This window comes from Octopus bimaculoides, chromosome 7 (assembly GCF_046866305.1).
Source record: "Octopus bimaculoides isolate indiv1 chromosome 7, ASM4686630v1, whole genome shotgun sequence".
In the NCBI taxonomy this organism is placed as follows: domain Eukaryota; kingdom Metazoa; phylum Mollusca; class Cephalopoda; order Octopoda; family Octopodidae; genus Octopus; species Octopus bimaculoides.
This window is the reverse complement of record NC_142934.1, coordinates 39,756,389-39,783,888: the sequence shown is the minus strand read 5'-3', so window position 1 is coordinate 39,783,888 and position 27,500 is coordinate 39,756,389. Positions and strand designations below refer to the sequence as shown.

At 36.3% G+C, this 27,500-nt stretch overlaps 1 protein-coding gene across 1 annotated transcript in view; it reads left to right on the top strand.

Moving 5' to 3' along the window:
* The window catches only part of LOC106874468 (uncharacterized), an 84,397-nt gene that overhangs the window by 2,516 nt on the left and 54,381 nt on the right, over nt 1-27,500 (top strand). The window lies entirely within an intron of this gene.

Genomic DNA, 27,500 nt, shown 5'->3' with positions numbered 1-27,500 from the left:
ACACACACATATATATATATATATCTATATATATACGACGGGCTTCTTTTCAGTTTCCATCTACCAAATTCACTTACAAGGCTTTGATCAACGCGAGGCTATAGTATAAGACACTTGCCGAAGGTGCCACGCAGTGGAATTGAACCCGGAACCATGTGATTGTGAAGCAAGCTTCTTACCACACAGTCACGCTGCGCCTATACATATATATATATATATATATATATATATATATATATATATATACATACATATATATATATATATATATATAATATATATATATATATATATATATATATATATATATATATATATATATATATATATATATATATATATATATATATATATATATATATATATATATATATATATATATATATATATATATATATATATATATATATATATATATGTATATGTACGTACATACAAAGACTGAGCAGACTGTCAACTTTCGGCGTAATAAGCATATTAAATCATTCTACACAACGTTCGAGTTGTACATCAGATGTTTGTCCATCATAAGATATATTTTTACTATTCTTTACAACTTTTGCATTACTAAGACTCTCTATATATGTACATGCATACGCAGATATATACACATTGATATGTATGTATATATATATATGTGTGTGTAAATATATATATGCACACACACACACACACACACCACACATACAAACACAAACATCGAGTAGGAGTGGGGTAATAATGTTTCGTTAGTGATGAATAAAAGCTATGATGACTGTGAACTGTATCAAATGAAAGACGATTTCGTTTCTCGGCTGCGTCACTTCCTCAACAGTTATGTCCCAGTCTCCATCTCAACATTCCGTGTCACATCAATGGAACTTACACATCATACATAGTGATATCCCAAAACTTCATAAACAATTGTCAAATTCTGTTATGATTTGGTGAATGTTTGTGGTGATGGTGATGGTGTTGGTGGTGGTAGTTTTAGTGATGAAGATAGTGATGATGTAGGGGTGGTGACATTAGTAATGGAGTTAATAGGTAGTTGCGGTGTTGTTGGTCGGATGGTGCTGTAGAGCTTGGGTGGTGGCGCGTCGCTAGTAATGGTGCGATGGTAGTGATTGCAGTAGTGGAAGTGATGCTGGTGCTGGTGGTAGTATAGATGGAAATGGTGGTAGTGATAGTGATGGTTGTGGTGATGATAGCGGTGGTGGTGGTGGTAGTGATATCGTGTTTGTTGTTTGTAGTAATAGTTGTAGTGGTGATGGTAATTATGGTAGAGGTGGTGGTGGTTGTGGTGGCAGTGATGGTGGTGACAGTACAGAGGCTGATGCTGACAAGCGCTGTTGTGTTATTGGACGCTCAGGAAAGGAAAGAAAAGAAAGAAAAGCTGTTAAAATGAATCTGTCCTTTCTAATTTCGATTCCCGGTTGAAGTACTTACATTTCACTTAAGGTTTTTAATTCCCTCGGGGTCAAATGTAGAAATGTTACGTTATCCGTCACTTTGTTGGAAACGATGAACAATGCTTGGATAGGAGGTTAGCAATCAGGCAAGATTGCTTTCGTATCTTGCTTTCGACACTTTCTGCTTTGGGGATCAAGATACTCCGTTTTCAACAGAAAAGTACAAAAGCAACAACTAGCAACCGTGGGTGGTGCATATCATCTCCGGTGGTTATTGCTTAGCTCTAGATCAGATATGATCCGGTAGAATTATGATAAAAAGTGTCACAGCTCTGACAGTCTCTCCTTTATTTATATATAATCTACCGAGGATTACATTAAAATGTTAGGGTGTGGTTTATGAGCGATTTGGCAGCTATTTCTAACAGGCTCCATCATTGTTTAAAGCTTTAAGCAACGGCAACACTAAAATCTATGCATGTTCTACCAGCTTGAAGTTATTATTATGATGATCATCATCATCATCACCATCTTCTTCCTACTACTGAAACACCAATCGTCAAGATGTTCCTTTCCAGATACTCTTCAGTTGAGTAATCATCACTGGTTCCTAAACTTTCGTCACTCGGAAATCTGCTACCGTGTTGAAACCTGCCTAGACGTTGATGTTGTCAGACTAGGATTTTCTGTTTCGTTTTCCTATAACTGTGACCAGGAGCATGGGTTTTGGTCAGTGAATCTTACCAGACATATGCCCAAATTAATTGAATTTCGACACTTCACTGTTTCCGTCAGCTAGCATATTTAGCGACCTACTACTGGAAATAACATTTTCTCTTTTTTCTTTGCACGAGATACGTATCAGTCTTCTGAAGTACTTATACTTGAACACCTTGATTCTACATTCGGTGTCTGCTTTGAGTGTTCGGTTTTCATATCTATACAGGAAGATCGGAGTCACTAGGGACTAAAACAGTATAAGTTTCGTCGGAAAACTGTTGGATTTGCTTTTCCATATGACATTCAGTTTTGTCATTACAGATGATACTATGCTAGGCTGAGCTTTCAATTCTTTTAATGAGCTGCCAGCCTTGCTCAAAGTAGATTCGAGATATTTAAAATTTAATGTTTGCATTAATGTTTGCTGATGTGTTCTGGTTGTGGTTATTGATCAGAATCTTGAACTTTTCCAATCTGACCTCCATTGCGTACGCTTTTGATGCTGTTTCTAGTCTGATGGTGAGTTCCTGGAGTTCTGTTTTGCTGCCTCCTATTAGGTCGATATCAGGAAACAGCAGCGGTCCTCCGATGGAAATGGAGATGTGGAGGTCATATACTGTCTCCTACATGACATTTTCCGGGAGGTTTTATGAGGGATCAGTGTATTGACTAGGATAAAATTGTTGCAGTCCCCTATTGTTTATATCTTCAATCCTGAACTACCCTGCTGTCTCTGCTTTAATTTAGCATTCTCGTCTCTCAAGACAATAAAGACATGTTTCTTTGGAGATGATGATTTTCTGTAAGTAGTTAGAAAACTCTTTAACTCCATCATCGTTATATTCAAGTATTGGATTACAGACTTCAATATTGATAATGTTTTGGTGTTTCTCAGGACGATGCTGGCGACCAGTGTGCAGCCGATGACTGAATTTATTCTGTTCTTGTTGACGATGTTGTTGTTTGGTGTCATCTCCGCTGGACTACAATTTATAGCCTACGTTTTGTAGTTACTTCTCCAAATCCAGTCAAGATGACTTGACTTCAACCATTCCTAACACGTCCCATATGTTCTTGGCGTGTTCATGAATAGTTTCTTCTTTCTATATTCAGAATTTGGAAGGTCTATATCCAAAAGACAATGTTTTCTTCGGGGAGCTTGATGGTTGCCTCCGTTAGTATTTTTGTAATTGTCACTTTGATTGCCTCCACTCAGGGAATTTACGATGGAAAACACTGTCGTTGTTTATCCAGCTCGACCGATTTTCACTGTGTGTTCATCATGGCATTTCCGCGAGCTAAAGAAATGATTAGGAACGCCTATCGCATCTCCAAGTGAAATTGGATGGATTGTACCCGTGTCACATTGATTATGTCCAAGAATTATGTTATGGTTACATGTGTCTATAGAATACCCAACCACTATTACACATGCTAATTTTTTAAGCAATGGAAAACCATATGGTTGTGCAAGTGTATAAATACATAATACATACATACATATGCACACATAAATACATACGTGTATATACACCCTCAGGCACAAACAGACATTTGTATATGACGTGTTTGTGTTGTTGCTTATGTCGTATCCCTTTATGTCACGTAACTTAGCGCTTTGACAAATCGATATCAATGAGATATGTACCAGGGACGATATGAGGTTAGTACTCTAGCATGGTCGTAGTCCAAAACAAAGTAGGAAGACAATCATTAAACTTGATGCTGCTGTTGCTGTTGCTGTTGCTTACTGCTGTTCCTGTCGTGCTGGTAATCTAACTCGCGATCAGACATGATCAATCTGACCTATTAATGATCAAACATGTTCCATGCAAATATTTTGGATAATTTAGAGCAGCGGTCATCAACCTTTATTGCAGACTGGTATCATGCAAGAAAAAGTTTTGTAGGGACGGCGGGATCACGCGCATAACAAAACACAGTAAAGTGCAAAATGTATCATTTAACTATTATAAATATAATACAAACACATTCTGCAGACTGCGATAGAGAATAAAATAGAAATAAAATTTTAAAATTCAATTTTTGTGAGCTGTCCGGTACCAAATGATTCACAGCTCAGTGGTTGGGGAACTGGTTTAAATGATGGTAGTGTATAACAAATTTTAAGATATAGTTAATATCATCTGTAGTTAGAGTAAAGATTTATCACACCAAAGACTAAAGACTTGTTGCACCAGATGTTTTAATTGACGTATTACTGTTGACTCTAACTAAAACAATGTTAACATTATGATAAACTCTAAACTGAATAGTTATATAAAGTTAGCTCAATTAAAGTGATACTAAATGCAATAAAGATATTTATCACAAGCACAAGCCCACTCATTTGTCAGAAGACTGGATCATGCCAAGTACATGATTAGTCGTGATTTCATCGTCCTCTGAAGAACGAAGCGCAAAGTTATCCTCGGACGATTTGAACTCAGAACGTATGAGGACTTAACGAAATACTTTGTTCAACACTCTTTTACTTTTGTCATCCATTGTTCAAATAATGTTAACCTTAATATGTCATGACAAATGTTTTGAGGGCAAATATTGCTAAATCGAAATAATATTGATAAACAGAATGAGTAACTTAACACATGCAAGGTTGGAGTTAAACTAATTGTAGTTTGCTCGAATTATATTAGTCTCAGTAAAGTTAATCCGAATTATATTAATCTAAGTGATGGTAGTCAGAATGACATTAAACTTGACGAGATTATCTCGAATGAGGTTGTCGTATAATATCACTTCGAATAGTCCAAATGTTGATTATTTTAAATAATATTCAAGATGAAGATATAGTTAAATCCAAATATATCATTTCAGCTGACTGTAACATGGATGAAATAAGCGGAAAATAATGTTAGTAAGAATGATGTTATAAAAGATGTTAGCTCATGTAACTTACAGGCGCCAGTCTATCACACTGGTTGCTGGTTGTTGTAAAAATAACCAGAAATGATAGGGATAAGGGCGATTGTAGAGTGAGACAGGGGCAGGAGCAACTGCTTGGGGCACATGATTGATCTGGTTGCTTATAAATAATATTTCAAAATATTTTGATTAGATAGTAGGATATGTCATACAAAACTGACCAAGTAGCTAACTAAACAGCATAATTCAAGTCTAATATTTTGTAAGTTAAAATACTGTTATAGTACAATAATTCCTCTCTAGTAGTGATGCAAACGGGTCAACTGATTAATCAGTCAATAAGTCATTAGTCAATATCTTATTTAAAAAATTATGATACACTAACGTTAGCTATATACATGTATGTAGAGGGGGAGAAATTCTCTCACAACTACTACTACTACCTGTATCTTACTGTTTTACTACACCTCCCCAACACCCTATCTCCCTTATTCCCTCTTTGTCACCTTTTTTCAGTACTTTTCCCAACATACTCTTGAGTTATTTGCTTTCATTATCACACTCTTTGTCTCTTCCACTCTGTTCCTTTCCCTCACTCTTTTTCTCTTTCCACACACCAAGAAGTTAGTCAGTTTTCTCTCAATCTCTCTCTCTCTCTCTCTCTCTCTCTCGCACACACACACACACTCTCTCTCTCTCGCACACACACACACTCTTTCTCTCTCTCGCACCCACACACACGCTCTCTCTCTCGCACACACACACACACACACTCTTTCTCTCTCTCTCTTTCTTTCTCATATACAAAGCAATGCTTATTTATTATAAGATATCCCTTAATCAACTCAATGTTTCTGTGGGCCTGACAGCAATACCTTTATTAATGCAATCATCTTCACTAAGAATTATATTTGTAGCGATTCTTTTTCACTGTTGACATATTGGTTTCATTATTTTGTTAGATGCATTATTTAAGTCAATCAGAAAGTAGACGTCTGTGGTAAATTTCTAGCTGTTTATTCAGAATATACGACTGGGTATTTGGACATTTTGCTTGACACCAGACAGATCTAGCAGTTGACCGGCCGAGTATTTTTTCACACAAACACATAAGAAGAGACAACACAGAACAGAATCGTATCTCAGCTGTCATAAAACATGAAACGCTTTAGATTAAATGAGCAATCTTTTGGCAAAGGCTATTTCTATCTATTTAATTACACGCATGTTAACCTGATTTTCCTGTACTTCTGTGACATGATTTATTAGCACACGTGTGACACTAAAACTTATTCAAAAACATTGAACACTGAAACCTAAGACGAGAAATAAAGTAACAGAAGCTTTTAAATAATGCCCTCTTTCAGACGAATAGTCATGTACTCCATCTGCTTCTACATTCTTGCTCTCATTACCATGCGCTATATGGTATTTTAGGCAAAAGTTTTACCACTGTTGATAGTGATGTAGGTAAAACTGAAATCTTAATCGAAAATCTGCGGAAACTGCAATGTCAATTTTATATACTGCTAACAGAATCAAAATATGTCACTAAAAGTTTGCAACTGGAAAAGAAACTATAAACAAATGAAGAAACGGAAAACACATTTTGAAGAGAAGCGTCATGGAACCTGATACAAATACAGAATCATTATTTTGAACATCTGTATTTTATAACATTGCCAATTCTGGTGTTGATGGTCTCATAAGAAAATTTAAAGGTGCTAAGAAACTTTCCGATATAGTTTTATTCTTATGGCAATATCTATCAATCTATATCGGAAAATCTTTTGACCATAGAGTGTGTGTCTCATTTGCAGAAAGTTCAATGACATAAACATTATGATCGATACATTATAGCAACAATGGCAAACTGTAAGTTAACTCCATACAATCACTGCATAGACAAACATAGAACTACAAGATGGAAAACATCGTTCCATGACTTTGTGCATCACTCCCGACTTTACTCATCATACCTGTAACGGTATCTTCGCCAGGACGTTTAATCAGTGGTAAAAAGAAAAAAAAAAAAAACTAAGTGCAAATATGCGACAAGATCATTTGGTAGTCTTAACTCGGCATCGAATCGGAACTTTATCGAACTATTTAGAACATTTGTACATGAACGATCTTCGCAGTGTTTCTAAAAAAGGGAAAACACTGTTAGTCATAATATTTGGTAATAAGTAGACAATTACAATTAAGCTATTTTTGGTTTCGGTAATGAGTGAGGGGTTCCTAAACAGTCTTCCGTAGAGTATATCTCTTTCTCTCGACGGACATATTCAGCTGTATGTGATACAAAGCAAAGTTTTAAGAAGAATGCCGATTTACGAATATGAAAAACAAACTTTTACTATTATACAAAGGCTAAATATGTATTTATTATACATTTGGTAAACTATTTTCACATTTACATTTATCCATAACTACGCTATGTTGCTACTTCTGATATACGAGGTGGTAACAAAATGTTCTTGGACTAGTTATATTTAATAAAATATAACTTATTTACTTCAGTTTTGACATCATCTCCTTCGAAATAGTCATTTTGCGCAGCAATATACCGGTCCCAGCATTCTTGCCACTTTTGGAATCCTGCCTGGAAGTCGTTTTCCGTAAGCGAGTCGAGGACCTTCTGCAATTCGCTCGGGATCTCGACAACGGTGTTAAACGGAAACCCTTTAGCTGCATTCTCATCTTGGAGAAGAGATGGAATTCCGCAGGCGCTAAATCTGGCGGATAAGGCGGGTGCGGAAGCGATACCATGTTGTCTTTGTTGAGAAACTTACGAGTGGGGAGAGCTCGGTGACAGGGTGCATTGTCGCCGTGAAGAATCCAATTCTTCGCGCTCCACAGATCCGGTCGCTTTCACCGAATATCCTCCCTCAAACGCTTCACGATGTCGCAGTAGATCTCTCGATTGACCGTCTGGCCCTGGGGGGCGAATTCTCGATGCAGAGTATCACATTTCCAGATCGCTTATCGTCTTGTAGGGATGTTCTTCCGCTTTTGAAACGCATGTGCCACTAGAATCATTGCCTTAAACCTATTGCCTCGTCGCCGTAAGCTTGCCGAAGCATGCCCAGAGTCTCAGTAGCAGACTTTCCAAGTTTAACGCAAAATTTCACATTGGCCCTTTGTTCCTGTCCATGACAAAATCGCGGACTACAGCATGCACGTGATCACAAAAAAAAACAAATTTCGCAACTTGCGAAATAAACATAGCGATGTCACTCAGCACACTGCTTCATGAAGGTCACTACTAGCTCTCACTCCACACGCAACCGTGTGCTGCCATCTGTAGGCGCGCTACGGAACTAGTCCGGGAACTTTTTGATACCACCTCGTATAATCCCAGCAATCAACGTTGTACTATTATATAATGACTCTATAATAGTCAGAGCTTGTTACATTCTTTATAAGATATCTTCTTAATTCGGACTGTTGAAAGTCGAGATAACTGATCCTTAATGATGCTTTAATAACGTTGAAACTACGTTTTTTTATCTTTTTTAGTTTTTTACTTGTTTAATTCGACTGCGACCACGCTGAGGGTACCACCTGAAGAATGTTTTAATCGAATGAATCGACTGCAGTGCTTAATTATTTTGTTAAGCTTGGTACTCATCCTCTCGGTCTCCTTTTGTCGAACCGCTACATTACGAGGATGTAAATACACCAACACCAGTTACTTACTTTCCACTGTTTGGCAGTATTGTTTCAGTCATCAAAGAAAATATTTTCAAAGCGATAACATAACTTTTACATTGTCTGCTGGGTCATAGTTACTATGTATCTCTCTATGTATTTTTTACCATTCGTACAGAAGTATATTCTGTAACTATGATTCAGCAGACATAAGTACTACAATGTCAAAGTGACAACAAAACGGCTACTTAATTTGAAGAAAGCCTTCTAGGAAATGCTGGTCACGTGGAGTTCGTTACGCGAAAAAATTCTTGCGGTGAATTGGAGGATCGTTAGAGCGTTGGTTAGAAAGCTACCGGTATTTGTTCCCGCTCTTTGCGCTCTGAGTTCAAATCTCACCGAAGTCGATTTTACCTTTCGGGATCTGTATAAAAGTACCAATCCAGAACAATGGTTTAGCGGAACTGTAAGAACGTGGGATATCTTCTTTAATCTTTTACTTGTTTCAGTCATTAGACTGCAGCCCTGCTGGGTCACCGCTTGAAGAATTTTTAGTCGAATGAATCGACCCCAGTCACTTTATATTTTTCATTTTTTAAGCCTATCTATCGATTTCTTTCACCAAACCGCTAGTTTTTGGGGATGTAGACACACTAACACCGGTTGTCAAGCAGTACTGAGGGATAAAAACAGAAACAAAGACACACACACACACACAGAGGCTTCTTTCAGTTTCCGTCGACCAAATTCACTCACAAGGCTTTGGTCGGCCCGCGGCCATAGAAGAAGACGCTTGTACAAGGTGTCACACAGCGGGACTGGACTCGGAACTATTTGTTTGGGAAGCAAGCTTCTTATTACGCAGCGGCGACTGCGCCTAAGGTGCTTTGTGGTATGTTCCCAGCTTCTTGCGTTCTGAGAACAAATCTTGTCATGCCCTTTACGCATGGCAGATTTCATCTATCACCCAAGTTGCTCCACCTAGCAACTTGGGTTCATTCGTGCCACCTCTCCAGTTTGAAGATACTTTCATCTCTACCATCCTGTAAAAGGTCACAAGCCACTTGCCTATATATATATATATATATATATATATATATATATATATATATATATATATATATATATATATATATATATATATATATATATATATTCACGTGTATGTATGTGTGCGCGTGCGTGCGTGTATGCTACAACAAGCGACTGAGAACAAAACAAAACACAAAGATAAATAAAACAAGATACAGAAAACCAACATATTCATCTGCAAAAGGCAAACACGTTAAACTAGGTAAACAAAAGAAAAAGACCAATTAACAAAATCACCCTCAACTTCAATCACGACTTCAATGTAGCTACGAAAGCAATTAGAAGTCTGGATCAGGAGACCCGTCCGTGCTGCACAACACGCTCATGATGGGCACCCCTAATGTCTATTCGACGCTTGGGGCCACCGATGACGAGTCAGTCACAGCCGTCATCGGTGGCCCCACGGTGTCAAAGGTGCGTTAGGATATATATATATATATATATATATATATAAAAGATAATAAGAGTGAAAAAGCTACAGAAGGCTTGTGTTACATGGTTAAAGTATATATTTAAATTATGTCAGAAAAATGTAAGAAAAATGTTAGAAAAATGTTATTAAATCTTTTTGGTATATAAACATTGTATTTTGAGGTTTCGTGTTGTCTTTTCAAATTTCTCTACTTCATTGTGTCGTGTTCGTTCCAGTCTGAGAAAGAAGAGTTTTAGATAGGGGGAGGTAATTAGAGATTTCTTCCGGTATAGGGGAGATAATCGAAATCTAGGAGGTGGTAGAATTTGATTAATTTACCATGGTTTTGTTCTATATTTTTTCCCCTTTTTTTCTCATTAAAACACCAACACAGATTAGATTAAATAAGGAAACCTTTTTCATTCAAAAATACAAACCCAAACTTAACCATTGCTAACACATTTAAATAAGGAAATTCATCACCCCACTGAGAAAAAAAGGGGAAAAAATAATCAAATTCTACCACCTCCTAGATTTCGATTATCTCCCCTATACCGGAAGAAATCTCTAATTACCTCCCCCTATCTAGAACTCTTCTTTCTCAGACTGGAACGAACACGACACAATGAAGTAGAGAAATTTGAAAAGACAACACGAAACCGGTTATTTCTCAAAATACAATGTTTATATACCAAAAAGATTTTATAACATTTTTCTAACATTTTTCTTACATTTTTCTGACATAATTTAAATATATACTTTAACCATGTAACACAAGCCTTTTGTAGTTTTTTCACTCTTATTATCTTTTATACATCCAACCACGTGCTTTCACATACCAACTTTCTCACCTATATATATATATATATACTTTGCAATTATCAAATCAATAGAAACTTACAAAAAATGAATTAAGGACCAAAACATGTCTCCTAGAGTGGGCTTAGTTTGTGCAAAGCCAGTTCCACTCTTTCGTCCATCAAACTTGTATTGGACTGGTGCAACGAGTGCCATAAGCCTGGTAATATTCAGGATTTGTATAGAGTTACCTTCTTTTAGATGAACAGCTAAAGTGCTGAAAGGTATAATTTGCAGCTGGTCCGTTGGTGTACCTGCAAGTGACCTTCAGGAGGCAATTCCCTGACGTGCTAATTAGCTCATAGCTGAGCGCCGGATACACACGCAAACACAAGCACATACACACGCAAACGTCTACGCAGAGACACACGCGCGTACACACACACACGCACACACACACACACACACACACACACACACACATTTATTAAGTCATTTTTAAGTTATGTTTTGTGCCCATTCAAGTAGGGAATCGTTGTTGACCGAGATGTATCCAGATATATGTGGCTTGTTTCAGATATTGTTGAGGGAGATGGGATCTTTTTCTTTGACTTGTTTTGGCGTAATGTTAAATAGAGCAAGGCCTGTTGAAGAAAAGGGATCGTATAACATTGTATTTATGTGTTGTAAGACTGAATTGGGCAGGGGACGGATGGCATGTAGTCCCAGTCTTGCATGAATTTGATGTTAAGATTTTTTGAGTAATGCTGCTGTCATATCTCCACGTTGTGCAAATGATGGAGCGCTCATGGCGGCGCTGGAGAGAATAAAGTTTCAGTGTTTTAAGGTGATCCCAATAATCAAGATCAGTTAAGTATTATATCTTTTAGTGAATGCTTTCTGGAGTGATTCAATTCCCGTACTGTTTGTTTGGTGTGGGGAGACCACACAGTGAGCTGCTGTATTTTTGGTGTAGCCTTACAAAGAAGCAAGAAAGGTAATGATGGCATTTTGTTCTCCAGACCAGAAAGTTTTGAGGATCCAGGAGCTCATCCTGCGAGCCATATTGACTTTATTATTGATGTGAGCACTTCAGCCAAGATTGTTGTCAGCAATTACTCCTAAGACTCTAATATTATTGGACATTGTGAGTAGTTTCCCTGAAGTTACCCTGAAGGAAGAGAATATGTTTAGCGCATTGTTTTAGCACATTCTCTTTTCCAAACCACATTAGTTAAATTTTCCCCTCGTTTAACAGCATGATTTTGTTCGCCAATTGTTAAGGGTTCAAAGTTCGGAGTCGAGTAAAGTGCGTGTTATACTTGCAGGGAAGTCGGAAGGTGTCGGTTGGTTAGTTCACAAGGAATATTGATTGTTGCCTTGTAAAGAAAGTTACCAATTCGTTGCATTGTTTTTACTGTTGTCTGATTATCTTATTTATTGTGTGTAACAAATTACGTTACAACATCTGGCGACGAGGGTTTGGAAGCTCACGTAAGTTATTTAACAATTTGTTCGTGATACAACTTGTTAAATAATGGACGATCTATTAGCTTCTATACTACAGTTTCAGAAGCAAGAACAAGAGCAGCAACAGGAGTTGCAGAACTATTACAGCATCAACTACAAAAACATCAATTATTGGGGCTATACTCAAAGAATTCCAAAAATGAGGTAAGTTCGTTTTCGCCAGACGGTGTTTCGAATTCGATTAATGAATTCAGTTATAACCCAGAGGAGGGTATAACTTTTGCATCGTACTGCAGAAGGTATGAGAAGATTTTTAAGCAAGATTGCAAATCATGGTCGTACGAACAAAGAGTGATATTATTATTGCGAAAATTTGCTCCGTTAGAACATGAACGTTACCGTAATTTCATATTGCCCCAAAATCCCAATGAAATTTATTTTAAAGAAACAATAGAATTACTGTCTAACAGATTCGGTGATAAAACTTCTCTATTTAATACTCGAATGGAGTGCTGGAATATAACGAAAAGAGAGAATGATGATTTTATCACATACGCAGGAACATTCAACAAATTTTAAACTCAAAGAACTTACATCTGAGATGTTCAAGTGTCTTATTTTGGTACAAGGCCTTATAGCAAGCATAGATACAGAAATTCAGGCAAGAATTCTTTCTAAATTGGAGCAAGTGAACCATGATCTAACCTTACAGTCCGTGGCAGAAGAGTGGTAAAGGATGGTAAAATTGAAACATGATGCAGAAAAAATTCAAGAAAAGGATTCCTCAAAAATACAGATATGCTGACCAGAAACGTACAACCAATAAAGAGCGCCACGTCCTAATCCATGTTATGGATGTAGAGGTATGCATTTCAGAAAAGACTGTCCATTTAAAAATCAAAAATATTACAGTTGCAAAAGAATTGGTCACAAAAGTTCACACTGAAGAACAAAATTACATAGGTCAAACATTAAAATTCCTAGAGTGCTCTCAACAGAAACAAAAATCGACTCCCAATAAGAAAATTCGTGCATGTAAAATTAAATGGAATACATATTAAACTTCAATTGGATGCTGGAAGTGATATTTCAATTATAAATAGGGACACATAGAATAAAATAGGGAAACCTATGTTGAGAAAAACAGCGAAATCTGCTCGTAACGTGACGGGCGACAAATTACATTTCATAGGTGAAATGTGGACTAATGTCACATTTCGAGGGAAAACATACAAGGCGAAAGTCTTCGTCGTTAAAAATACAACCGATCTGTTTGGTAGCGATTGGTTAGAATTATTCGATTCATGGAACCTCCCCATAAATCTCTATTGTAAATCGTAAATGGTTGTCCCTCTAAAACTAATTCGTCAGAAGAGTTAAAGAGAAAATTTGAAAAGATATTTTCGCAAATACTCTCGGACAAACTAGGTCTATGCACAAAGACTGAAGCGTGTTTTGAATAAGATGATAACGTTACACCTGTGTTCAATCCTAATAGGAAAGTGCCTTTTGCAGCAAGAAAGCAAGTGGACGATGAGTTGGGTAGATTGGGAAAAAAACTGAATCGCTGAAAAAGTGGATTACGCGAAGTGGGCAGCTCCGACTGTATGTATAAAGAAGAAAAATAACAAAATTAGGTTGTGTGCCTATTTTCCGACCGGTTTAAATGACTGTTTAAAAATGAACAATTATTCACCACCGACTCCAGAAGATATTTTTATAAAACTAAACGGAGGAAAAATATTTTCAAAACTCGATCTGTCGGACGCATATCTGCAAATCAAAGTAGATAAAAACTGCTCAAAGCTGTTAATGGTCAACACACACAGAGGTCTATACAAATACAATAGACTGAAGGTAGCACCTTCAATGGACGTGAGGTTGGCAGACTGTCAATTTGCTATTCCTTACCTTGATGACGTGTTAATCAAAACCGAATCACGGAATGAGCATATCGAACATGCGAAGAGGGTCGTTAAAAAAATTAAGGACTATGGTTTCACACTCAGTGAAGAGAAATATGAATATTTTTTGCCTAAAATAAAATACCTAGGTCAAATAATAGATAAGAATGGAAGACGTCTTGACCCATCGAGGGCGGACGCAATCAAGAATATGCCTCATCCTACGAATATACCAACATTTACAAGCTTTCCCTGGCCTAGCAAATTACTATCAACAGTATATTCCTAATATACATAAATTGAGAGCACCATTAAACGATTTACTAAAAAAAAAAAAGAAAAGAGAATTGGTCAACAGAGTGCCAAAACGCATTTGAAGACAAAGTAAATACTAATTTCCGAGTTGTCACTCGCACATTTCAATCCTAGAATGGATATTGTTGTAGCGCCTGATGCTTCGGAGTATGGAATAGGAGCAGTCTTGCTACACATGTATAAAGATGGAAATATGAAGCCAGTAATTCATGCTTCACGTTCGCTAGTAGCAGCGGAGAAAAAAGTATAGTAAGATAGAGAATGAACCTCTATCGATTAATTTCACAAACTTTTACATGGTAGAAGTTCTTTGTTACAAACCAACCATCGACGATTACTATCAATTGTTAGATTGAAGAAGGGATTGCCTAACCATACTGTGGGCTGACTACAACGCTGGGGTACAATATTTCTGAACTACAGTTTTAAGATGCAATATATTCTGTCGAAGAAAATTGGTCATGCAGACTGCTTATCGAGGCTAATTCCCAAGAGCATGAAACTGCTACAAGAGATCGTGATAACATCATTGCAGTTAGAAAATGAAGTAAGAAGTATTGTGTGTAATATAATCCAAGAACTGCCGGTGACAGTGCAAAATATAAAAATGAAATCCGTAGAAGTTATTTTACATTACAAAAATAGAAGAAACATCGAAAAATAAGCATAATAAAAATGCAAATTCAAATAATTTCTCACTATGCGACGATATCTTAATGTACGTGCAGAGAGTAGTAGTACCAAGTGCACAACAGAAACGAGTATTGCAACAATTCCACTGTGGGCACCCGGGAATGTCCAGAATTAAAGCTTTAATGAGGAGCTTTGTCTATTGGCTAACCATGGACAGGGGCAATTGGTGAAAGCATGTAGAGGCTGTTCGTTGGAAAGCAAAGGACCACCACTAAAATATCAATTGTGACCGGAGACTGAGAGCCCATGGTCCAGGATACATATCGACTACGCTAGACCAGTGAACGGCGCATACTCTCTAATCGTTGTGGATAGTTACACAAAGTTGTCAGAGGCATGCACATTTAATAAACTCAGCAAAGACAACAATAAAGTTCCTGCTCGAGTTATTTGCTCGATACAGTGTTCCAGAAACTTTAGTTTCAGATAATGGAACACAATTCACGGGATATGAATTAAGAAATTTCTGCAAAATATATGCCATTAAAGCACATCTTTACCCCGTACTACCACCCGAGATCAAATGGGCAGGTGGAAAGATTTGTCGACACGTTCAAACCAGCTCTAAGAAAAGCTAGGAACGAGCTAGATAATGACGAGGCACTAACGAAATTTTTGAGAGTATAAAGAATAACGTCAAATCCAAATACTAATTCAGGGAAGTCACCAGCAGAGTTAATGTTCGCGTGTAAAATAAAATTGATCTTCGATAAATTATTGCCAGGAAAATATACATATAATGGAAAAAAAAAACATTTGATGGAAATACAAAAAGTATTATAAAACATTTCGAAGTAGGAGATAAAGTCCATCTTACAAACCACAAAAATTGTAAAGAAAGTTGGGAGGATGACTGTGTAATCAAAAGATTAGGTAACATGATGTAGTTAATTAAAGGACAACTTTCGGAACATAAGAGACACCTTAACAAGTTAAAGATGAGACATACAGAAGAACGAAGGGTAATACCAATGGAAGTCTTCTATGAGATGTTTGGAGTGCCAGCACCGAGAGATATTGAACTCCCTAGAACTAGTTTCAGAAAACGAAAACAGACTGAATATCAGGATGTAACACCTAAACGAAAGGATATTAAATTTTCAAAGAAGAAAAAAAGAGTGCCAACAAGAATGCTTAGTACTACGAACAGAAAAAGTGCTGTGTGCAACGAAAAATACTACCTTAAAATTCGGGCACCAATTAAGATACATCAGCTAAAGAAAACAAGAAAAAAGAGGTGTTGGAAATAAAAAAAAATTAAATAAAAGAAATTCCACATTTTCACAGTAGTTGAAATCTCAAAAGCGATGTTGTGATGAGAGTTAGGACGCTCCCTTGCGAGAGAGAGACTGGTACAAATAACAACAATCCGAGTGAGTTGAAGGTTCAGAGTTCGGAGTCGACTGAAGTTCGTGTCAGGTCACAGTGAGTCGGAAGATGTCGGTTGTCTAGTTCACAAGAAATATTAATTGTTGGTTCATAAAGAGAGTTGTTAGTTCGTTACATTGTCTTTATAGCTATCTGGTTATCTTATTTATTGTACGTAACAAATTACGTTACAACAATATATATGCCAAATGAACCGTAGTACTTATTTTTAAGTCTCATGTCTATACCATTGGCTTTTCTTGTGAAACTATTAAGTTAGAAACGGAAACAAACCAATACCGGCTGTCAATTGGCGAGACATTTATATAAACGGAAAGACACACTCACACAAACACACACACACACACGCACCCACACCTCTACACGCTACGGTCTTCCAAACAGCTTCCGTCCCCAAATTCAGTCACCAAGTCAGTTATATTAGCTACAAGAGAAGACACTTTCCCAAGGTGCAGTGGAAATCTGCCAGAAACCATGTACTTGCGAAAACAAACTTGTTAACCAGTTTCAGTGTGTGTGAGTGTGTGAGCGCGCGCACTTCTGTGTGCATAACCAACTTTTAGCTTACTATCAAAAACTAATGTTTACATGTAAACCTACAAATACCTGTTTCCATTTATATATTGAATTCTCTCTCCATCTCTTGCTTCCCTCTCTCTATCCTGATGTGTGTGTGTGTATGTGTGTGCATACTTGCTTCTGTTGATGTGAGTGCAGTTATTTCGCCTCTAGGTCAATTCATATTTGTATACATACACTTATTTTATATGAATAAAGAAATAAAAATGCATAAGTACACTGACACTCAGACATATATTGATAAACACTGACGCATTCACCCATTGAAATAAACAAACTTATTAATAATAACATTAATCCTGACAGGCAAATATATGCACACATGCACAAAGTGAAACTGCCTAAATAAATACTCACTACGCGTAAATGTACAAGTTGTGAGAATAAAAATAACATTCTTCTCAGTCATTAATATTTAGGTACTTATAGATGAGGGACGTCTTGTCTATGAAGGCGAGATAGGCAGTTCTTTCTCAGATTGCAATCGTAAGTGTATATGATCAAAAACAAAAGACTAAATGATCACCACTTCATCACGAAAATTTACTGTACTGAATTTAGAGTAAAATTCAAGGAATAGTTACTATTTTTATGTTAGGGAGGCAGAGAATACGCTAACTTTAAAGTTCGATGTAGGTATTAATGCATAACAAAGCTATCTCCTCGCTCCGCGAAGCAGAAGAATTTTTTTTACAGCTTGCTTTCGTAATATATGTATGTACACTTATGTGTGTATGTGTGTGTGTGTGTGTGTGGACAGCAATAAGATATATATATATAGCTGCCAAGTTACATTACATGTATGATATTATGGAATTTATTTGTTCCTGTAGGATCGTTAGCATGCGTATGTAGATAAAACCAACATTTTTTTATTCCTTTCGATACATGTAGCAAAGGAATTCTTTTCGTACCTGGACATTTCGCGGGATTATGGTTTACCATTAGTCGGATTTCATATCCAACGACTCGACTCAGAAACTGGTGTGCGCCATGTCACTTGTATGATTCGGGAGCGCCAGCTCAGACTGTTTGGTCATGTTGCTCGATTTTCCTCTTCACTATGAATCCTACTGGAATGACAGCTCGTGTTGATCGACCACATGTCACATGGTCACAGCAGATGAAGTATCTCACGGAAATGAGGACTGATCGGGACTAGGGTCTCTACACAACGAGTCACCCGCGAGGACCCAGGAATACACCGACAAATATTAAATGCAGCAGTTTCTTTCAGTTACCGTCTGCCAAATCCACTCACAAGGCTTTGGTTGGTTCTAGGTTGTAGTAGAAGACACTTGCCTAAAGTGCCACGCAGTTGGACTAAACCAGAACCATGGGGTTGAGAAGCAAACTTATTACCACACAGTTATGCCTAATGTTATTTCGTAAAGTTTCTAATTGAATACACATTGACAACCCTTTCAGAAATAAAAGTATTGTTATAAAAGTATTGTTATAAAAATAATCAACAGCATTACAAACATACAGACTGTGATATATGCAAATTTACGAAAAAGCTTAAGATATCCGCGTAAAATTCAAACTCGGGTAATATGGATAATTATCAACAGTTATCTATTTAGATGACTTTGCTGTTATGAATGAATACGATGTGAAGATATTCTATTGTGCTCTTATGAAAAAGTATAGGGAATAAACTTTCGGTAATAGTTAATCTAACACCAGGGATATATCCCTATTCTTTCTATACCTTGAGAAGTTTGTATGTAAATTGCTTTATACACGACCAGGGAAACACAATAGCAAATAAATTCAAACTGGCTGATTGAACTGAACCTTTTAGACGAAAAAAAGCCAAAATTTAACTTGAAACACAACATAGAAAATGTTGGTGCTAATCCAACGATAAGACACGCATGTCCATACCAATTCCGTCTGGGTGGAATTAAAGATAAAATTATCCCTATAATTATAGAAAAAGTACAACATACTTCTTTGGATAATATAATGTCCTTCTATGGTATAAAAAGTTTGAAGATAAAAAGAACATTTCTTTTATTCGATTTGACATTGGTACTAATGATCAATTTCTCCTACACAAATCTCACATATTCGCATTTAAACTCACTAATCTAAACAAAGTTGATATCAATATCATCAAAACGACGAGAAAAAACGCATCTAATTTCAACGAATGTCTCAATAACGAATGTCTCAGTAACGAAAGAAAAGATTACTTCGATTTGCTTACGAATGGGTTAATTGAACTTAGCTCAAGTTACGGACTGAGTCAAATTGTTTCTATAGTACACCAACAAAAAGATAATTTCTAATAACTCGATAGAGGGCTATACAGAGATGATTGCTCTATTAACTAAAAATAACGGATACCTTCTGCCTTAGAAAGGCTTCGTAAATGACTAAATGGAATTCTGGGAAATTTTAATTTTTCTACTTCAGTGATGATACTAAAAAGTGAATGTTTTTAATGTTACTCTTGATCAAAGTAGTGATTTACAGTTTCCTTACAATAAACCAAATGAAAACTTTCACTACATACACAAACTATTTAATCATCCCAGATCTGTTATAGATAAAACAGAGAAAACTATTTTGCTTATAATATCTAAATCGTCAGCTAATGAACAAATATTTTACGATAATGCTGAACATTATTAGGCACCGCAAAGAAATGGATTCACTGATTAAAGTTGAATCATCCCCGCCGAAGTCCAAAGAAACTGTAGAAGAAAGATTAGTATTTTTCAAAAATAAGGAATATAAGAAATCTTAACGTCATTACATGTTAATTTCAATTAACATTACAAGTTAATTAAAGAATATAACATGTCAAATGCTAAATATCCAGCTAGGAATGATTTGGATAGCAATGGAAGTATGATAAATACACAAAAATGTAAAAATATTACATTTAGAAACCCGTTAATGATCAAGTGAAAAAGTTCATACAAGCATCAGAAGGAACAAATATAATAACAACAAATAGAGGGAACCCTAAGATTTATTGTCGAGAAAGACTTGTACGTAATCACGTTTAACAGCAATGAATATATCCGAATTTGAAAATGGAAGACCACATCCAAACCTGTAACGATAATCTGAAATCTTAAATAGGCGACATTTTACCAACTTATTTCTAAAACCGCAACAAGGTCATTCCTAAATTCTTTGAACGCTGTAATATAGAAAATTCTCAATAGCAGATAACGTTCAGTACAACTAATTATTAGAAAATCAAGAAAAAAATGTCTCTGAGGATACAATATACTAAACAAAAACTTGCATCATAGTCATAAATACTAAAGTATTTTCAATAAATATACAGTAAAATTCTCATTTTTAAAACAAATATTCTAGAAGACAACATTGACTACCTTAATATTTCAAAAATTAACAAATGCAAACGCACTCTATATGTTTTGTAAAACCGTAAACCTGAATGTACTTAGATATCCCAGTATTTAAAATATGATTTTAAAAATCCTTAAAATGGTAGCCTTAGTAATGAAGATAACTCCTTAAATACCCAACTACAAGTAAAATGAAAACTAGTTATAACTTGGGTTATCATGACTCCAGCTTTTCTAAAGGCAGACAAACAGGTGTAATAAACTTTAGTAGTACAAAGCTCAAAATTGGAAAAAGCTAACACTGCACCTTTCTATAATGAAAGATTTCCTATTTAAAACAGCCCGAAAAGCAGCCATAAAATAGTACTATAAGCATTAACTCCGGAAATAAGCATAGAAGTAGTAGAATTTAAAACAAACATTAAAGAACAAAATGATCAAATTAATAGCGGGAAAAATTCAAGTTAACAGGTGTCTCTAGAAATCTCAACGAATAAACTCATTGCTTGTCAGTGTAGAACATTGACCCTTAGAAGATAAATATTCCTTAAGCGATAATAGAAATCATAGCACAAACTGACATTTGATATTTTACGTTGCACGTAAAACCCATTTAAGTGCAGCTATAATATACATAGGCATACGTTTGATAATAAAAGATATGTGAGACAAATTCAGAAGCCAAACATATAATGGATTAAAGTCTTAGGACAATAGTTTAAACTTCAGTGGAGCATCTTAGCCACTGCCTCACAGACACAGGTAATGAAAGAGGTTGCAAGGCTTGTACAGTAGAAGTTCTTAAAATATTCTAGCTGATGATAAATGATTTAACTCAGGAAAGGAAAGCTTATATTCAAATAGATAACGACACTTGACATTAAGTTCTAAAAGAATTCTTACCTCTTAACAGATAACTAAAATTCAACTAGATAACCAGGCATAGTATTTTGCCAACAAAATAGAAACTTCTAGAGCATTTAAAAATTCATTCATCTGTATGTACGTCAGCATTTGTGTCTATACACAAATGTATGGGGAATAAATGATTTTTCCTTTATGAGGTTTTTTCACGCTAGCTATTTGATAAATTCTTGTAAAAGATTTTATCCTATATATATATATATATATATATATATTTCGTATGTGTATTTCGTGTGCAAGATTCTTGATGTGGATACGTGTGTTGAAAGAAATACAATTAAACCTTGGGAGAGGCATTATGCCGGTAATAAACACACGCACTGGTTCAGTCCTTTATTAATTTGTATAGTTTTTAAAATTATTTCATTGCACTCTTGCAATCTCTTCAGTAACTTGTCTCTCCACTTCCATTTATTTTGAATATATTCAAAATAAATGGAAGTGGAGAGACAAGTTACTGAAGAGATTGCAAGAGTGCAATGAAATAATTTAACAAAAAACTATATACGGAAACTGAAAGAAGCCCGTCGTATATGTATATATATATATATATATATATATATATATATATATACAAGTATGTATGTGTGTGTGTATGCTTGTGTGTCTGTGTTTGTCCCTCACCATCGCTAGACACTCGATGCTGGTGTATTTACATCCCCGTAACTTAGCGGTTCGGCAATCCAGCATATGCCCCGTGCTTATACATTCTAATTTTTCAAATCTACCGTGCAAGCGCAACTCCTTGTCAGCAGTAAATAAAATTGCCGGCTTTTTCAATCGAAAATTTTCCATAAAAAATTATCAATAATTAATAATATCAGGGTAATAAGAAATATTAGAAATTTCTACTACCAGTGGCCCAGCGTGGAAAAAAATTTAGTCAATAGACTATATATTATTCATATAAATACAGTGTACATTTAAACACATAAGAGGTATCCATCATAGGATTCCTTGCACACTAGAAGGAACAGCTAAAATCCAAACCACTGTTAGGGATAAACTTCGAAGGGAATGAAAGATAAAAACATTTACCATCTATCTCCTGGACCATGGTTTCAGACTTTTTTTAGCAAATAAAATAATTTGCCACGCGAAATCTTCGTCAGCAGGTACACCTAGATTAAACATATAAGCACGAGACAATCCAGCATATGCCCCGTGCTTATACATTCAAAATTTTCAAGTCTACCATTAGACCACTGGTAGTAGAAATTTCTAATATTTCTTATTATCTTATGATATTTACTTTGTATTATATTATACTCATTTATTGTGCTTTTAATTATTAATTTTTCTATATGTGACAGTGGATTTTCATCGTTGAGTCCATGAACCTTGGTTCTTTTCCCTAAAACTATATATTTATATATATTTTACTCTGTGAAACTTAATTTAATTTTAATTTTTAATAAATTGATTTTAATTGAGTTTTTACCTGTAATTTTGGATTTTATCCCTAATATTATTATTATTATTATTATTATTATTATTATTATTATTATTATTATTATTATTATTATTATTATATATATATATATATATATATATATATATATATATATATATATATATATATATATATATATATATATATATATATGTTATATGTTATATATGTGTTATATATCAGGCTGAGTAAAAAGTAAGCAACGTTTTGAAACATGAAATTCATCACAATATATTTCAACAATGTGGAAAGTTTATTCATCAATGTAAGTGCCATTACAATCAACACATTTTTGCCAACGAGTTACAAGTTTGTTTATTCCGGTAACATAAAAATCTGGAGTTCTGGAGATGATGAACTCTTTGAATGCTCTTTCAGCATCGGTTTGATTTTTGAACTCCTGTCGCAGGAAACCATCAAAGTGCCTTAAAAAATGGTAGTCGGTAAGAGAAAGGTCAGGGGAATAAACTGGGTGGGGAAGAACTTCGTAGCCAATTTCCCTCAACTTCTGGAGTGAAATGTGTGGTCGAGAATTGTCATGAAGAATAATTGGCTCTTCTGTTGACCAGTCTGGGATGGAGAAGTAGCAGCTTTTCGTCCATTTTGGCAATTTCATGGCAATCTGTTTCTGCAGTAATGGATTTCTCCAGGTTTTAAGAAGTTATAGTGGATGAGTCCAGCAGTACAACACCAAACAGTCACCACAACCTTCCTTTTGAAGACTTCGGGTTTAGGGAAGGTTTTCTGTGCTTAATTTTGGTCTAACCACTGCGAAGAAGGTTTTTTTTTATTATTATACAGAATCTACTTTTCATCGCGATTTACAGTACGGTCGAAAAATGGATCGGTCTGATTACGGAGAAGCAACGAGCAAATTTCATATCTGCGCATTTTCTGATTTTCATTCAAATCATGTGATACCCATTTGTTGAGCTGCTTTGATTTTCCGATCACATGCAAATAATTGCAGGCAGTTTTCTGGCAAACTTGAAGTTCTTTTGCCAGTTCTCGGGTGATTTTACGTGGATCTTTCTCAATGACGGTCTTTAATTGACCGTCATCGATGACAGATGGGCGTCCACTACGCTCACGATCTTTAGGTCTCTACTATGAAATCGTTTAAACCATTTTCGAGCTGACCATTTCCTCACCAAACGTTTCGTTGATATCGCAAACAATTTCAGCTGCTTTACGTCCTTTTTTGAAGTTGAATAGCAAAATTGCTCGAATATCGCACTTTGACAGTTCTATCTCAGATGATTGTTACAACAATTTCTTTATTACCCACAAGGGGCTAAACACAGAGAGACAAATACAAACATATAAATGGGGACGTAAAAAGACAAACGAATGGGAAAAATGAAAAAAATGAATAATGAAATAGAACGAAGCCACTCGACCCCACATCCGAGCCACTTCATTTACACCTTTTTTAACAATTTTTTTTTTACAAACTTATACAACTTACTTGCGTTTGCTGTCATGCCTATGTCCAATGTTTCTGTCCCACAGTTCTCCATTAAACCAAAACACTTTTCTGGGGTAGGGGTTGGGAAGTTTTGGGCACCTGTCTGTTTGTGTTATTGTCTGTGTCAGGAGGGGCAGAGGGAGGGTTGGTGACTGCAGGGCGGGTGTGACAGCATGGGATCGGGTGGGAGTAGGCTGGGAATTCACATGTCTTCCTCAGACCTGTTTTAGTCTTCTTCCTTCCCGCTGTTCTTCCTTCTCAGGCTCCTCCTCGCTAATAGACGACTTCGCCAGAGGTTGAGGTGCGACTTTTTCGTCTGGTTCCTTTGCACTGGGTGGAGGGCATTCTGCTTTAATGTGGCTTTTCCCCCACATTTAAAACACCTGTGCATCCTGCCCTCCACTATGACTCTCAACTTGATGTCGCCGTCGACCGTGATGGTCTTCTCCATCCTTTCTAGATCTCCGGGACGGCCTGCATCACCATTTCCAGGCCCTGCTCTTGCCAATTTCTTGTCGGCACTCTTTTTGCCTGAGGGACCACAACCTGGTCCTCCATACCAAGTAGGATGGCGGCTACCAGCCTGGCAGCATCCCAGGTGGAATCTCATCTACCCTTACCCGAGAAGCACGTCTTCCCAGGTAAATGGGTAGAAGGACCACCTCTTCCGTCTTGAGGGGAGTAACAGCATGCTGCCTGGTCACTGCCTCGGACGCAAACAGCATCTCCACCATTGCGAACTTTCTCCCTCTAGTTAGGTAATCCACTTCTTTCCAAATAGACCACAGAGCCCTTTCCACTTCAGCTCTCTTACCCACTTCTATCCGATGCAGTCTTATGTTGTATGTTCTGTACGATACTGTTCTTTTGGCAGCCCTTTCGGTAGTTACCCTGGGAGGGGATACCTTGACATTGTTCCCTTCCGTTTTCATCATTTCTTGGAATCTTTCAATTCCCTCCAAACACACATCTATAGACTGCCGTCTCACGGCCTCTGCAAAACTCCTTTCTGTCTCTCTATCTATTTCGTCTAGACATCTCACCAGCTCCTCCTCAGACGACGACAGGTCTGAGTAACTAATTTTCTCCATTTTAACAGCGCTTCCCTCTTCAAACAAGGGGGAACAGCGTTAACAAAATTGCCGTAAGGCAGCAAAAATAAGTGTCTTAAGACTCAACAATTAATAACAAATACAACTTCGACTAACAAAATTCACGATGAACTCACTCACAGATGATTGTAACAACGGTGAAATAAATAACAATGTTAATTTATTGATGCATTTCGGCAAATCTATGTCTGTATTATCAGACATTTGCAAAAAAAAAAAAAGTTTAAAAAATTTCAAAACTCTGCAAAAATCCGGTACAAATTTTTCATGATTCAAAACGTTGCCTACTTTTTATTCAACCTGATTTAATACATATGTGTATATGTTTTATATAGCAATAAGAAAATGGAGGAGAATATGCGGTATCCATCGAGTTGCAGACAGTGTATTCCATTGAATTAATTTGTTTATTTTGTAACTAAAATGACAAAAACCACAATATACAGATGCTTACGACATAACAATTAAGGTTACAAATATAAAGTACATTTAGCAATTGGAGAATATATATATATATATATATATATATATATATATATATATATATATATATACATACACACACACACACACACACACACACACACACACGCACACACACCTGTACACCTGTTGTTAAATATTATTAGATATTAATACTGGTTTCAAGTTTTGGCACAAGGCCAGCAATTTTGGGGACAGGGTAAGTTGATTACATCGACCCCAGTGCTCAACTAATACATATTTTAGCGAGCCCGAAAGGATGAAGGGCAAAATCAACCTCGGCGGAATTTGAACTCAGAGCGTAAAGACGGACGAAATGCCACTAGGAATTTGGCCGTGCATGCTAACGATTCTGCCTGGTCACCGCCTTATTATTAATAGATGTCAATTATAAATCAATTATTCTTCTGCTATTACTCTTCTAACAGCATTGTTACTGCTGCCGCTACCGGTGCCTGTGCTGGTGCTGCTGCTGCTGGTGTTGCTACATCGACGATATTGTTGTTATTGGTGTATTATGATTAAGAAGGTGACAGTCAGTAGTAGTGACAATGTTGTCATAGCGCGCGCGTGTGTGCGTGTGTGTGCAAACGTCAATGATGATGGTGGTGATGCCGATAGTAGTAGTGTATGCATGTTTGTGTGTGTGTGTGTGTGTGTGTGTGCGTGCGAATGAATATGTGTGAATATGTTTGAGAATGGGACATAACGATGACTCGAGGAGAAAGAAAATGTAGTAGATATATGAGGTTGATGCAGATGCATCCAAAAATGACGGCAGCGATGAATTGACATAAAATGATGGAAGAGTTTAGCGAGGTGAAAAGCAGAAAGTGAAGACCATGTGTAGAATCAATTAGCCTTGACAAGAAATGGAAGTGAACCTCTAAAATATGAAAACACATAAATACAAGTTTATTATAAAAACAGATGGAATGAAATGATACATTAAAAAAATGATAGAAATATACATTAAAAAAATGATAGAAATATACATACAAAATGATAGAAATATACATACAAAATGAAAGAAACAAAATCTAAACAATATGGAAAGAAAATACAAAATCATAGAGAAATAAAATAAATGATACGAAAATGTATTACCATCCATTCCATATATAAGATCTAGAAATGTATGCACCATATGGAGTAATGGAGCAAAGGTCAGCGTGAAGAAAGCATATGGCGCTTACACGTAGGGTGCTTAACATACCTACCTACCTACTTACTTACCTACCTACCTACCTACCTACCTACCGACCGACCGACCGACCGACCGACCGACCTACATACATACATACATAGACTCATATATTTATGTGTGTAATAAACACTCTCGATACACACATACTGTATGAGTTCGGAGATATATGTATACATATGTGTGTGTGTCTATCATATGTATATTTATGTGTATAT